The sequence below is a fragment of the Juglans microcarpa x Juglans regia genome, chromosome 7D (genome assembly GCF_004785595.1).
Source record: "Juglans microcarpa x Juglans regia isolate MS1-56 chromosome 7D, Jm3101_v1.0, whole genome shotgun sequence".
NCBI lineage: Eukaryota > Viridiplantae > Streptophyta > Magnoliopsida > Fagales > Juglandaceae > Juglans > Juglans microcarpa x Juglans regia.
Genome location: NC_054606.1, coordinates 21,688,811 through 21,702,953, shown reverse-complemented (window position 1 = coordinate 21,702,953; position 14,143 = coordinate 21,688,811).

Below are 14,143 nucleotides of genomic sequence, written 5' to 3'. Positions count from 1 at the left end.
GATTGTTGCATTTAATTATTTTATCTTCATTTTATCATTACGTTTAAATTATTTTAATTGACTTGCAGTTTTAAAATCTTTTCCATTGGATCATTTTTGTGACCCAAGATGTGAGGATTGGACCTCATTTCTTTCCCTCCATTTTTCTATTTCCTCTTTCTTCTTTTCTTTTCCTTTCTTTCTTTTTTTTTTTTCTTTCTTTCCATGCTGCTCCCCGTGCGCACGTGACACCCTCTCCCCTCCTCTCCCGTGCGCTTCTCTCCTTCCACCCAACCCACCGCCGTCGCGCCGCCGTGCGCGACACCGCCCCTCCCATCAGCTTCCCCACCAGCCAGCGACCACCTCCCTCCATTTCCAACTCCTCCATTGCCGCTTATAGCCCCCACGCACCACACCAAGCCGCTGCGCATCTTGAGCTCCAGCGCCGCCGTCACGCCACCTCCGGCCACCATCTCTTTACCACTTCATCCTTGACCTCCTAGCAACCCAATGGACCCAACCCTAGCTCCGATCCGTCACTGGTGAAGCACATCCAACCTCATTTCCGATTTGGGTATTTTTGGCCTAAAACCACCATTTGCGCCGCCACCCACGGCAAACCACCACCACCACCATTGGCTTCACCGACCTCTCTAGGCCCTACCCTATCAATTTCGGGTCTTAGTTTGTCCCCATTCAAAAGTGAGTTTTTGAGACCCACGGCCACAATGTATTTTATACTGTTACGTTGCTGTGTCGCCACCTTTTGCAGTTCCATGATCCTTTAGAAATTATTATATAGCGCTGTAAGTATTTTTCCAAAGAACTATTGTGATTTAAATATATTTTTGTACTAACTCATATTATTGTGAACTGGTTGGACATGCCGGACTGAGTCCGAGAAGTTCGGGAGTCGGATGGATTGTGGACGGAATTGTGTTTTTGGTTGGTATTGTGAAATGTTGGTTATTGGTATGGTGTTGTTCATGTACATGGCATATTGCACGCATGATCATGTTTGTAAAGGAAACTGGATTTTCATGTACATGCATTCATGTTCATGTGTTTTATGAAAACTGAGTTTTCATGTGTTAAAGGATTTTAGGTGCGTGTGTATCACGACCCCAAGCCGAGATGGGGCATTATCTCAGTGGAGTTCTTCTGGTCACTCGGGAGAGGAATATACTGAGTGACGTCCCTGGGTTGTCGCTGGGCGACAACGGGATTGGACGAAATGGACTCGTGCCGACTCCGTGGCCCCTCTGCTGGCGGGGGCTAGAGGATGTTTGGCCACGTACGCGCTAGGCGCGGAACTGGGCATCGCTCGTTGCGTAGTGAGTGCTTGACCATGAACGCGCTGGGCTCAGAACTGAGCATCGCTACAAAGCCAGGACGTGCGGATGATCCCTAGGGGAGATCATTGTGCATTGGTTAATGGAATAATGGGCTGTTTTCTGGAAAAATAGCGTGTGTTGATTAAAAGGATTTTATGTAATTTATTTTCTGGGAAAAATGAGGTTTTATTGATTTGGGTCATTTTCTGGGAAAATGACGGAGTATTCTTTTTGGGCCAAAATGAGATTTTGGCATGTGTTGGAAAATATATATTTTCAGGAAAAATAGTATTTTTGAGAATAATGCATATTTCATCATATGCATGCATGTTGGTCGCATTAATGTACTTTTATCTCGTAGTTGTTTGGTTTATACTTACCTGCGGTACCATTTTGTGGTAACGCAGATTTCGGTGCAGATGAGGCTGATGGTGAGCCTGAGGATTCGGCTCCGCCCGAGGAGTGATCTGGGATCACTCGTTTTGGTTTGAGACTTGTAAAATATTTATTTTGGATGACTGTATAATTTTTAAACATTTTTACTAGACTGTTTAAATTATATTAACAATTCCGATACTTAGTTATATTAATTATCCGCTGCGTTGTTTTTGTACACTGTTACATGTACACACACTTGGCACTAACGTTGGAATGTGTGACCCTGTTGTCATCATCCCGGCATCTCGATTCCCGTGTCTCCTTACATGGGGGTCGTGGGCGCCACACACCTACCACATTCTTCAAAATAATTTTGTATACAATATTGTATAGGCTTATTGGTATGAAGTGGGCGACTTGGATGAGAGTGTCTATTTTTAAGATGAGGGCAATGTTGGTGTGATTGAGTTGTTTTAGGAGATAGTTATATCGGATGAAACTTTGAAGTTGGTCTTATAATATCTCTCCGACATTAAGAAAAGATGATATGAAAATATTAGTGTTCTAAGGGACTACTACCCACTTTACTTATTTATCTTTTACTTTAGATGTATAATTTATGTTTATCTTCTTTTCAAGGAAAACTTTTGGATAAATGTTCAGTTCATGCTTCATAAAAGTAAATGCACGAACTAATGTTGCTTGATGTAGTACAACAAATTGTAAAACTCTTTTTTCTATAAAATATATATAGCATTTCACATTTTGGCATATAAAATATTTTCCCTTTATATTTGTTCATGGAAATTATGCCTCGTCAAATATTTTTGTCCATCTTAATAGTAGGTATAATTTTATTGATGAAAAGCGGTAGTTTGAGGTATAACGATTTTGTTTTATTACACAAATTTTTTAGTGTCATTATCTTCAAAAAATGGGAAATACATGATGCCAAGTCTTGTAAACAATGAGCTAAAAAATGATAAATACATCGATGTGGAAAGGGAAGGGGGGAGAGAAAACCAAAAAAAAATCACACACAAAAAAAAAAAAAAAAAAAAGAAAGAAAGAAGGAGAATGGAAGAAGACAAACAAAACTAAAAAAACGAAGAAAGAGTGGGATGGCCTTTTGGGATGGGATTGTTTGGAGGAGTTAGGAAAAGCATAACAATGTTGTTACTGTATTGCCACTAATTACTCATCATTGCATTTGCATATTTGGGCAATCAATCGATCGACGTCAAGAGAATATATATTGTCGCCAAGGGAAGAGAGGCCGTCGAAAAATGGCTGAGAATGACGAAGAGCTTGTGAAGTAGTGACATTGCAAGAGAGAATTTGGGGGTGTTGTGGTGCAAAAATGGGGGAAAATCTCCTAATTAGATCTAAAATCTAAAATTGTTTTTTTCAAATTACATTAGCTATTGGAGCAGCATGCACCACAATGTCCTACTACCTTGGAGCCGCAGGACCATGATGATCAACTTACTCGTGGCAACAATACTGCACCAGACTTGCAAAAGTTGTCCTCGCATTCAACACTAATTAGCAGTGATTCTATTGTAAATAGTTTACTAAAAAGTCCCTCAAATGGATGAGGTGTCATGTACAATTTTGTATTTACAGAATTAGGTAGTGAATTGTACAAATATTTTTTTATTCCTAGTCTGTTAGCTGGTTGCATTTTTGCTATATATAGATAGCAATAGTCTATAAAAGATCATGCACAATGAATGAAAATTTGTTGCCCCTTTTCATCAACCTTCAGTCTTGTTATTCTTCTTCCCCCCTTTCTCTCTATTCTTACATGGTACCAGAGCCATAAGAGTGAAATTCTTCTTCCTCCATGGTTGACGACTCAAACAGTTCCTTATTTACATACTTTATCAACATCATCAACCCTTACCGACTTGACCATGGGGACAACCCCTCTATTCATGAACCACCATAGAAAATTACACCACCTAGTCAAGAGCTATGTGTAGAGCTCTCCGAGCCAAAAACAAACTTGATTTTATCAATGGTACTTTGTTAAAACCACAAACCCCCACTGACCCTCTATATGATGCATGGGAACGTTGTAATGACCTTTTTGTTTTTTGGCTCCAAAACTCAATCAGTCCATATCTAAAATTAAGCATTGCACTAGTTGATGATGCTAGACATATTTGGGTTGAGTTTAATGATCAATTTACTTGGCAAAATTGGAATCGCATCTTTCAATTGAAAAGGCCTTGATAGGTTTGCACCAAGAACATGATTATGTAAGTATTTACTTTGGCAAACTTAAGACCTTGTGGGATGAACTCACCATATATGACCCTTTGCCTGACTGTACTTGTGGTAACCTAACTGTTCTCTTTGATAGATATCAAAGAAATTGTGTAATACAGGTTCTCATGGGTCTCAATAAGTCACTCGTGACCAAATCATGTTGTTGGACCCATTGCCTCCCATTAACAAAATGTTTTCCATGATTCAGCAGCAAGAAATGCAGAACCTTATGCTTCTAGGTTTGCCTTCCCTTGATTCTATGGCACTTGTTGTTAGGCAGCCATACAACCCATTCAAAACATCATTAGGACCACCCACCTCACAAAAACGTGACATATCGTTTTGTACACATTACAAATACAAGGCCATATTCTCGAAAATTACTTCAAAGCAGGCAATGCACAACCCCTGCACTTATTGTCACTTGATAGGTCACATAACAGATAAGTGTTATAAATTTCATGGCTACCCACTTGGGCATAAACTGCATGTTAAGAATAATTCTCTTGATTTTTCATCTGTCAATCTCACCTCAGTTGAACCAATAGCCTCTACAAATGGGAAATTGACCTTCACAAAGGACCAATATCAGCATTTGTTGTCCCTATTGCAGTCAAAGGAGGCCTCCATTGCCAACCACTCAGTTAACAATGTCTAAACAGATTGCACTCCTTCTCTCATGAATGGTATTATTTTTTGCCTCACTTCATCCACTCAAGCACACAACACAACACCTCAAACACCCTGGACAATTGACACTGGGTCTGTAGCACATCATTTTTTTCAATCATTACTTCACATGTTTCTTTTGTAGTAAGACTTCCCAATGGTAACACAACACCTGTTTCTCACATAGACACTGTCAAACTCACCAACACCTTGGTACTACACAATGTGCTCTGTGTTCCATCTTTCAATTTCTACTTGATCTCAGCAAAACAATTGACTAATTCCCTTTCTTGATGTTTCATATTTTTTTCACAACATTGCTTTATTCAGGACCTTTTGTCATTGACCACAATTGGCATGGGTGAGATGAAGAATGGCCAATATAATTTGGTCGTTGCTGCAGTTTCACCAGCAGCTCTTCTTCATCATTTTTCTGTTGCTTTGCCTAAAAGTCTTTTTGTTTCCACTACTTTCAAACCTGTTAATTTAATTTCAAATCTTTGGCACTGTAGAATGGGCCACACATCCATTTCAAAATTACATGTAATTTAAGATCTTTCTATAAAAAAATCACTTATCTTTTATTTCTAGTGATAAACCTTGTCTTATTTGTCCCATTGCAAAGCATCATATACTCCCTTTCCCCGTTAGCACTCATAAAAGCAAAAAAAAATTGAGCTCATACACTGTGACATGTGGGGACCCAACTCTATTACAGCTTATGATGGTTCCAAGTACTTCCTAACCATTGTAGATGATTTTTCAAGAAGTACTTAGATCTATCTACTCAAAGCTAAAATAACATACTAGACCTTGTATGGAAGCTTTCTGCAACTTAGTAGAAACTCAATTTTACACTAAAGTCCAAATTCTCAGAAGTGATAATAGACTTGAATTCCAGATGACAAGGTTTTTTCAATAAAAAATGGATCATACACCATAAAACTTGTGTGGAGACCCCACAACAAAATGGAATTCTCGAGAGAAAGCACCAACATCTCTTAAACATTGCCCGAGCTCTTAAAATACAATCCAATTTTCCACAAAAATATTGGAGTGACTGCATCCTCACTGCAGCCTACATTATCAATAGGGCCCTAGCCCATTGCTTTCCAACAAAACCTCTTTTGAGCTCCCCACCCCCCCCCCCCCCAACTTATTCCCACATTAGAATTTTAGATTGTCTATGTTTTGCCTCAACCTTATCTCAGAACAGAAAAAAGTTTGACCTTGGAGGCAGGAAGTACCTTTTCCTTGGGTACCATTTTGGAGTCAAAGGATATAAACTTATTGACCTTGATACTAATGTAGTTTTTATTTCCAGAGATGCCACCTTTTATGAGCATGTCTTTCCTTTCCATCATCAAACTCTTCCCTCACCCACTTCCCAGCTGCCAGATTTTCATGACTTTCTATTTTCTCCTTCCTATCCTACTATGCCTGCTAATTCTTCTTCGACTTCTCCACAAACTACCACCCATTCTATGCCATCATTTCCTTCATCCTCTCCCTTACAATCTCCATCCTCTAAACCTATCCTTCATGCATCACCTTCCACTCTGTCATCACCTTTAGGTTCTTCCCCTCAACCTGCTCTCAGAAGATCAACAAGAATGAGAAAAGCTCCCCAATATCTCCAAGACTTCCACCGCCAGCAGATTTCTTCTGTCTCACCTACTCAATCTCTGGTCTCATCACCTTCTTTCTCAGGTATATCATTCCCTTTGTCTGCATCCATTTCTTATGATCAATTGTCACCTGAATTTTCATTCTTTTCTGCCACAATCTCTTCACACACTGATCCCAACACTTATATCAACAAGCTGTGAAGGATCCTGACTGGTGTAAGGCAATGGAAACTGAGATTGAGGCTCTAGAATCAAACAACACTTGGGTCCTCACTGATCTACCTCCTGGCAAGGTCCCCATTGATTATAAGTATGTTTACAAAACAAAATACCACTCAAATGGTACTGTTGAGAGAAAGAAGGCTAGGTTGGTTGCTAGAGGTTTCACTCAATAAGAAGGAATAGACTACCATGAGACCTTTTCACCAGTAGTCAAAATGGTCACTGTGAGAACACTTCTTGCCTTAGCAACTATCAAGGGATGGCACCTTCAACCGTTTGATATCAACAATGCCTTCCTCCGGTGACCTCCAAGAGGAAATTTACATGAAAAGACCTCATGGCTATCACAACGGCTTTCCCACTCAAGTATGCAAACTGCTCAAAAGTCTCTATGACCTTAAACAAGCTTCACGCCAATGGTATGACAAATTTTCTCACTCTCTCATTCGATTTGGCTTCACTCAATCTAATGCAGATTATAGCCTTTTTACTTGTATCAATGCTAACACTTTCACAGCCCTTTTAGTCTATGTGGATGACATTGTAGTGGCTAGCAACTCTCTTCATTCAATTTATGTTCTCAAAACCATTCTCAATCACCATTTTAAAATCAAAGACCTTGGCTACTTAAGATATTTTCTTAGCATTGAGGTTGCTAGATCACAATTTGATATCCATCTTTGCCAAAGAAAATACACATTAGACATTCTTGACGATTCAGGACATTTAGCTTCCAAACCATTAAAAATTCCAATGGACCAAAATCACAAGCTTAGCATGTCCTATGGTTCCCTTCTACTTGATCCCACTGTTTATAGGCGCCTCATAGGCAGACTGTTATATTTTATTTTAACCAGACCAAATATCAGCTATCCTACCCATGTTCTTAGTCAGTTTTTGAATCATCCATCTTCCACTCACCTTGCAGCAGCCCACAAAATTCTACGATACATTAAAAATGCTCTTGGCCAAGGTATCCTCTTATCTTCAACATCTTCACTTCACCTTAAAGGTTATTGTGACTCTGACTAGGCCTCTTGCCCTGAAACTAGGAAATATTTCATTGGATATTACATATTCTTAGGCCACTCTCTCATCTCTTGGCAATCCAAAAAACAAACTATTGTCTCTCGATCTTTTGCTGAGGCATAATATCGTGCCATGGCCTCCATTTTCACAGAGTTTACTTGGCTTAGACAGCTTTTCTCTGACCTTTCTATTTCTCATCCACAAGTTGTTGACTTGTAATGTGATAATCAAGCTGCAATTCACATAGCAGCTAACCCCGTTTTCCATAATCCATGAGAGAACCAAACATATCGAAGTGGACTGCCACTTGATCAGAGACAAAATCCTTGAAGGCAACATCAAAACTGCTCATGTTCCAACTCATTCACAACTTGCTGACATATTTGCAAAGTCCTTGCCTTCTTACCTTCTCTACTCACACCTCTCCAAGATGGGAATAGTAAATCTCTATTCTTCATCTTGCACGCGCGCTAGGGGGAGGGGGTATTGGAGCAGCATGTACCACAATTGGAGCAGTATGCACCACAATGTCCCACTACCTTGGAGCTGCAAGACCATGATGATCAACTTACATGTGGCAACAATATTGCACCAGACTTGCAGAAGTTGTCCTTGCATTCAGCACTAATTAGCAGTGATTCTATTGTAAATAGTTTACTAGAAAGTCCCTCAAATGGATGAGGCGTCATGTAGAATTTTATATTTACAGAATTAGGTAGTGAATTGTACAAATATTTTTTATTCATAATCTGTTAGCTGGTTGCATTTTTGCTATATATAGATCGCAATAGTCTGTAAAAGATCATGCGCAATGAATGAAAAGCTGTTGCCCCTTTTCATCAACCTTCACTCTTGTTATTCTTCTTCTCACCTCTCTCTCTCTCTCTCTCTATTCTTACATTAGCAATGATGTTTCTATAGAAGAACTCCAACCCGTGACCAATCGCAACATACAACTAAAAACTATGCAAAAGTACTCAACTTTGGCCAAAACCCAACGGTTTAATTTTAAGTTTGGAAGCTAAAAAAGTAATTTTAATTGTCTAAAAACACTTTCGTAGAAAAATGTTATGTTTGGTAAAATTAAAAAAAAAACTTTATGCACTTAAATCAACTTTTTTAAAAAGTACTAAATTTAAGTTTTTGTCTAAAAGTTTTATAATTAACGTAAAAATTAAATAACTTTAAAAGCGTTTGAAGCGTATGTTTACCGAACAATTAATGACTTTTTAATGTTAGAACATTTTAATAAAGCACTAATACCAACAACAACCCCAAACATGTACTAATTATTCATTGGACATTTTCCCACGCAAAAATTGAGAGCTGCGTCTGATCAAATTTGGCTATTCTTATAGCAATAGTTTTTGATAATTTATGTAGTTGATTAAAAACTTCTTAAATATCTATTAATTTTTCTTTCATGTACGGTTGGATATGAAAGTATCTTTCAAATTAAATCATCCAACACATCATGATCAAGTGGGAAGATCAAGCACGTGCATCCATCCATTGTATGTGTATCAAACTATGGTCTTAGTTTGCAAATAGAATTTAACTTCAAATAAGAGTTTGGATGTTGAACTGGGTTGAGTTGAGATGATAAAATATTATTAGAATATTATTTTTTAATATTATTATTATTTTGAGATTTGAAAAAGTTGAATTGTTTATTATATTTTGTGTTTGGATTTGAAAAAGTTGTAATGATGAGTTGAGATGAATTTATATACCAAATGTAGCCCTCCGATCAAAACGTGACACCTCAACTTTTTAACAAGTGATAAACTAATTAAACAAAGATTTAAAAACAAAAAATTGGTGAGCATATGTAACTTTGATATCTAAAATAATTAGTTAATGATGCAATTGAAAGCTAATTGGAACATTAAAAAAAATAAGAACTTCTCATTTCCAAAACAAGGTAGGATCTCCACCCTTTTATATTCCTGACATTCTCGTCGAGTATGTCCGTCGTAGATGGAATGACTTAAGTTCTACATTTTTTATTAGGATAGACTCTGATACCACTTGTAACATCACGTTAGAAGTGTTGAGTATTTGAAGTCTAGTCCACACCGCTTGAGCAGAGCGTCTAGCCGCTCGAGCGAATACAAGTCAGAGAGCTTCGCTCAAAGATAGCTCGACAGACCGCTCGAGCAAAGGCAAGTCAGAGAGCTTCGCTCGACACTGCTCGACACACAGCTCGAGCGGAGGGAAGTCAGAGAGTTTCACTTGAGGAGCCGCACGACACATGGCTCGAGCAATTGCAGGAAACAGGTTCGTTCGATGCGGGCTCGACACGTCACTTGAGCGAATATCACTAATTCTGCTGAATTTAGTGTTTCTGCCGCATAACATATATATATGATATTATTTGACTTGTACTGTAACAGAGTGAACAGTAGCCGTCCTACACACATTGTATTGTGATTCCTCAAGTAATAAAAATCCTCTGCAGCTCCCGTGGATGTAGGCAATTTGCCGAACCACATAAATACTGTGTCATGTGTGATTGCTTGTTTTCCCATGTTTGAATTTACTTTATTGTCATATTTTTTTCACAACAATTGGTATCAAGAGCTAAGGTTCGAGTCTGAGAAAAACCATGGCCGGAGAGGAAGTGAAGGTATCGGGAATCGAGAAGTTTGATGGCACGGATTATGGATACTGGAGGATGCAGATAGAGGACTACCTCCGTGGGAAGAAACTTCATCTTCCATTGTTGGGAAAAAGCCGGACAGCATGTCAGTTGCTGATTGGACCCTGTTGGATAGATAGGTCCTGAGGGTTATTCGATTAACACTGTCGAGATCCGTTGCACACAACGTCATCAAGGAGAAGACGACTGCGGATCTCATAGCGGCTTTGTCAGGTATGTATGAAAAGCCGTCAGCAAATAACAAGGTACATCTGATGAAAAAGTTATTTAATTTGAAGATGGTACGTCTGTTGCACAATATCTGAATGATTTTAATACTATCACAAATCAATTGTCGTCTGTTGAAATTGAATTTGATGATGAGATACGTGTACTGATACTATTAGCATCACTGCCAAATAGTTGGAAAGTCATGAGAATAGCTGTTAGTAATTCTGCCGGTAAGTCAAAGTTGAAATATGATGATATTCGTGATTTGATTTTGGCTGAGGAGGTGCGTAGGAAAGATTCAGGCAAGACCTCAGGTTTGAGTTCAGCATTGAATGTTGACTCTCAGGGGAGAGCACAAGGCAGTAACTCAAACAGAGGCAGATCAAAATTAAAGAACAGGGGAAAAAGCAAGTCAAGGTCTGGTCAGCAGGCAACTTGTTGGAATTGTGGCAAAGCTGGCCACATAAAGAAGAATTGCAGAAATCCCAAGAAGACCGAGAATGATAGTGCTAATGTGGTAACTGAAGAAGTACAGGATGCACTATTACTTGCAGTTCATAGTCCAGTTGATGACTGGATACTTGATTCAGGGGCTTCCTTCCATACATCTTCCCATCGGAAGATAATGCAGAATTATGTTGCAGGTAATTTTGGAAAGGTGTATTTGGCTGATAGAGAGGCTTTGAATGTTGTAGGGATGAGAGATATTGATATTTTTCTTCCTAACAAGAATAAATGGACCTTACAAAAGGTCAGACACATTCCTAAGTTGAAGAAGAATCTCATTTTTGTTGGGCAGCTTGATGATTGTGGACATTCAGTAGTGTTTTCAAATAGCACCTGGAAGGTCACCAAAGGGGCATCGGTACTGGCTCGGGGTAAGAAAACTGGTACACTTTATATGACTACTGGTTTGGATAACACTATTGCTACTACCGTTGCAGAGAGCACAGCAGATTTGTGGCATTGCAGGCTTGACCATATGAGTCAGAAGGGCATGAAAGAACTTCTGTCTAGAGGCAAGCTACCAGAACTGAAGTCAGTTGATCTCAGTATGTGTGAGAGTTGCATTATGGGGAAACAGAAGAAGGTCAGTTTCTTGAAGAGTGGCAGAACACTAAAGTCAGAGAGACTAGATCTTGTGCACACTGATGTATGGGGACCTTCTCCAGTAGCATCTCTTGGAGGTTCTCGTTACTATGTTACATTCATTGATGACCACAGTATGAAGGTATGAGTCTATTTTTTGAAACACAAATCTGATGTATTTAATGTGTTCAAAATTTGGAAAGCCATGGTTGAGACAAAGACAGACTTGAAGTTGAAATGTTTGAGGTCTGATAATGGTGGTGAGTATATTGATGGTGGGTTCAATGAGTATTGTGCAACTTAGGGTATCAGAATGGAGAAGACCATTTCTGGGACACCATAGTAAAATGGAGTTGCTGAGCGCATGAACAGAACCATTAATGAGCGTGCTAGAAGCATGAAGCTGCATGCTGAGCTACCACCTACTTTCTGGGCAGATGCAGTTAGCACTGCAGTATACTTGATAAATAGAGGGCCATCAGTTCTGTTGGATTGTGGATTGCCTGAGGAGGCTTAGAGCGGGAAAGAGGTCAAATTTTCTCATCTTAAAATATTTGGCTGTCTTTTTTTTGTTCTTATTGATTCTGATGCTTGTAGTAAGCTTGAGGCTAAGTCAAGAAAATGTTATTTCATTGGCTATGGAGACGAGGCATTTGGCTATCATTTCTGGGATGATCAGGGTCGGAAGATTATAAGAAGCAGAAATGTGATCTTTAATGAGAAGATTGTGTACAAGGACAAGTCTAGACAGTTGCTGAAGCAGTTCCTCAGGAGTCTGACTTTGTGAGTTTGGATGATCTACCAGAGGTCAAAATGCAATGTAGAGAAATGAGTGATGAGGAGAGTAGGCCCAGTGCACCCATTCCTATTATTCCGCAGTCAGATCCAGCACCTTCCACTCCTACAGCTGCAGTTCGCAGGTCAGTTAGGACTATTCGTCCTCCACAGCGTTTCTCACCTGCTTTAAATTATATTCTATTGACAGATGGTGGAGAACCGCAGAGTTATAAAGAAACCTTGCAAGATAAAAATTTTAGCAAGTATGAGTTGGCCATGAAGGATGAGATGGATTCCTTATTAGGGAATCAGACATGGGAGTTGACAAAACTTTCATCGGGGAATAAGGTATTACACAACAAGTAGGTGCACCGGGTAAAAATTGAGCATGATGGCAGTAAGAGATATAAGGCCAGACTTGTTGTAAAAGGCCTTCAGCAGAAACAGAGCATTGATTACTCTGAGATCTTTTCACCTGTGGTAAAGATCACAACCATCATGTTAGTTTTGGCTATGGTTGCTACTGAAGATCTATTTCTTGAGCAGCTAGATGTGAAGACAGCTTTTCTTCATGGAGATCTTGAAGAAGACATTTACATGCACCAACCTGAGGGGTTTATGGTACAGGGAAAGGAAGGTTCAGTTTGCAGACTGAAGAATAGCTTGTATGGCCTGAAACAAGCTCCAACACAGTGGTACAAGAAATTTGACAATTTCATGTGTAGTGCAGGGTACATCAGATGTCAGGCAGATCACTACAACTATGTCAGGCAGTTTGACAATTCTTACATTATTTTATTGCTATATGTGGATGACATGCTTATTGCAGGGGCAAATATTGATAAGATCAATAATCTGAAGGAGCAGATGTCAGAGCATTTTGCAATGAAGGATTTAGGAGCTGCGAAGCAAATCCTTGACATGAGAATTGTCAAAGACAGAGTCAGAGGCACGTTGAGACTCTCACGGGCTGAGTATGTGAAAAAGGTACTCAACCTCAGTTGGCACACCCTTGGGTAGTCACTTTAGACTCAGCAAGGACCAGACACCAAAGTTAGAATAGGAACAAGACTATATGAGTAAGGTTCCTTATGCCTCAACTATTGGTTCACTTATGTATGCTATAGTTTGCACCAGACCAAATATTGCCCATGCAGTGGGAGTTGTGAGCAGATACATGAGTAACCCTAGAAAACAATATTGGGAAGTAGTGAAGTGGATTTTGAGATATCTAAAAGGCTCCTCAGAAACGTGCTTGTGTTTCTCAGGAGAGGGCTTAGAGGTGCAAGGCTATGTTGATGCTGATTTAGCTGGAGATACTGATAGCAGAAAAAGTACCACAGGGTTTGTTTACACTCTGGGTGATACTGCAGTTTCATGGGGTTCCAATCTACAGAAGACAGTTTCTTTGTCTACTACAGAAGCTGAGTATATTGCAGTTTCAAAAAAGGAGATGGTTTGGATACAGGGCTTCTTGGAGGAATTGGGTAAAAATAATCAGAAGAGCACTCTCTACAGTGACAGTCAGAGTGCCATATTCTTTGCCAAGAACCCAGCATTTCATTCCAGGACTAAGCACATTCAAATCAGGAGATGATGGACAGTTGCTACTTGAGAAAATTTGTGGAAGTAAGAACCCTGCTGATATGTTGACAAAGGGTGTTACACTTGAGAAACTGAAGTTGTGCGCAACTTCAGTTGGTCTTCTTGCATGAAGACAGGAGCTATGAGTTACAGAGGTAGAGGATATCATGTTTGAGGCAGAGGGCGATACTGTGGGTGTACCAGTTTCCAAGTGGGAGAATTGTTGAGTATTTGAAGTCTGGTCCACGCCGCTCGAGAGTAGGGTCTAGCCGCTCGAGCTAATACAAGTCAGAGAGCTTCGCTCAAAG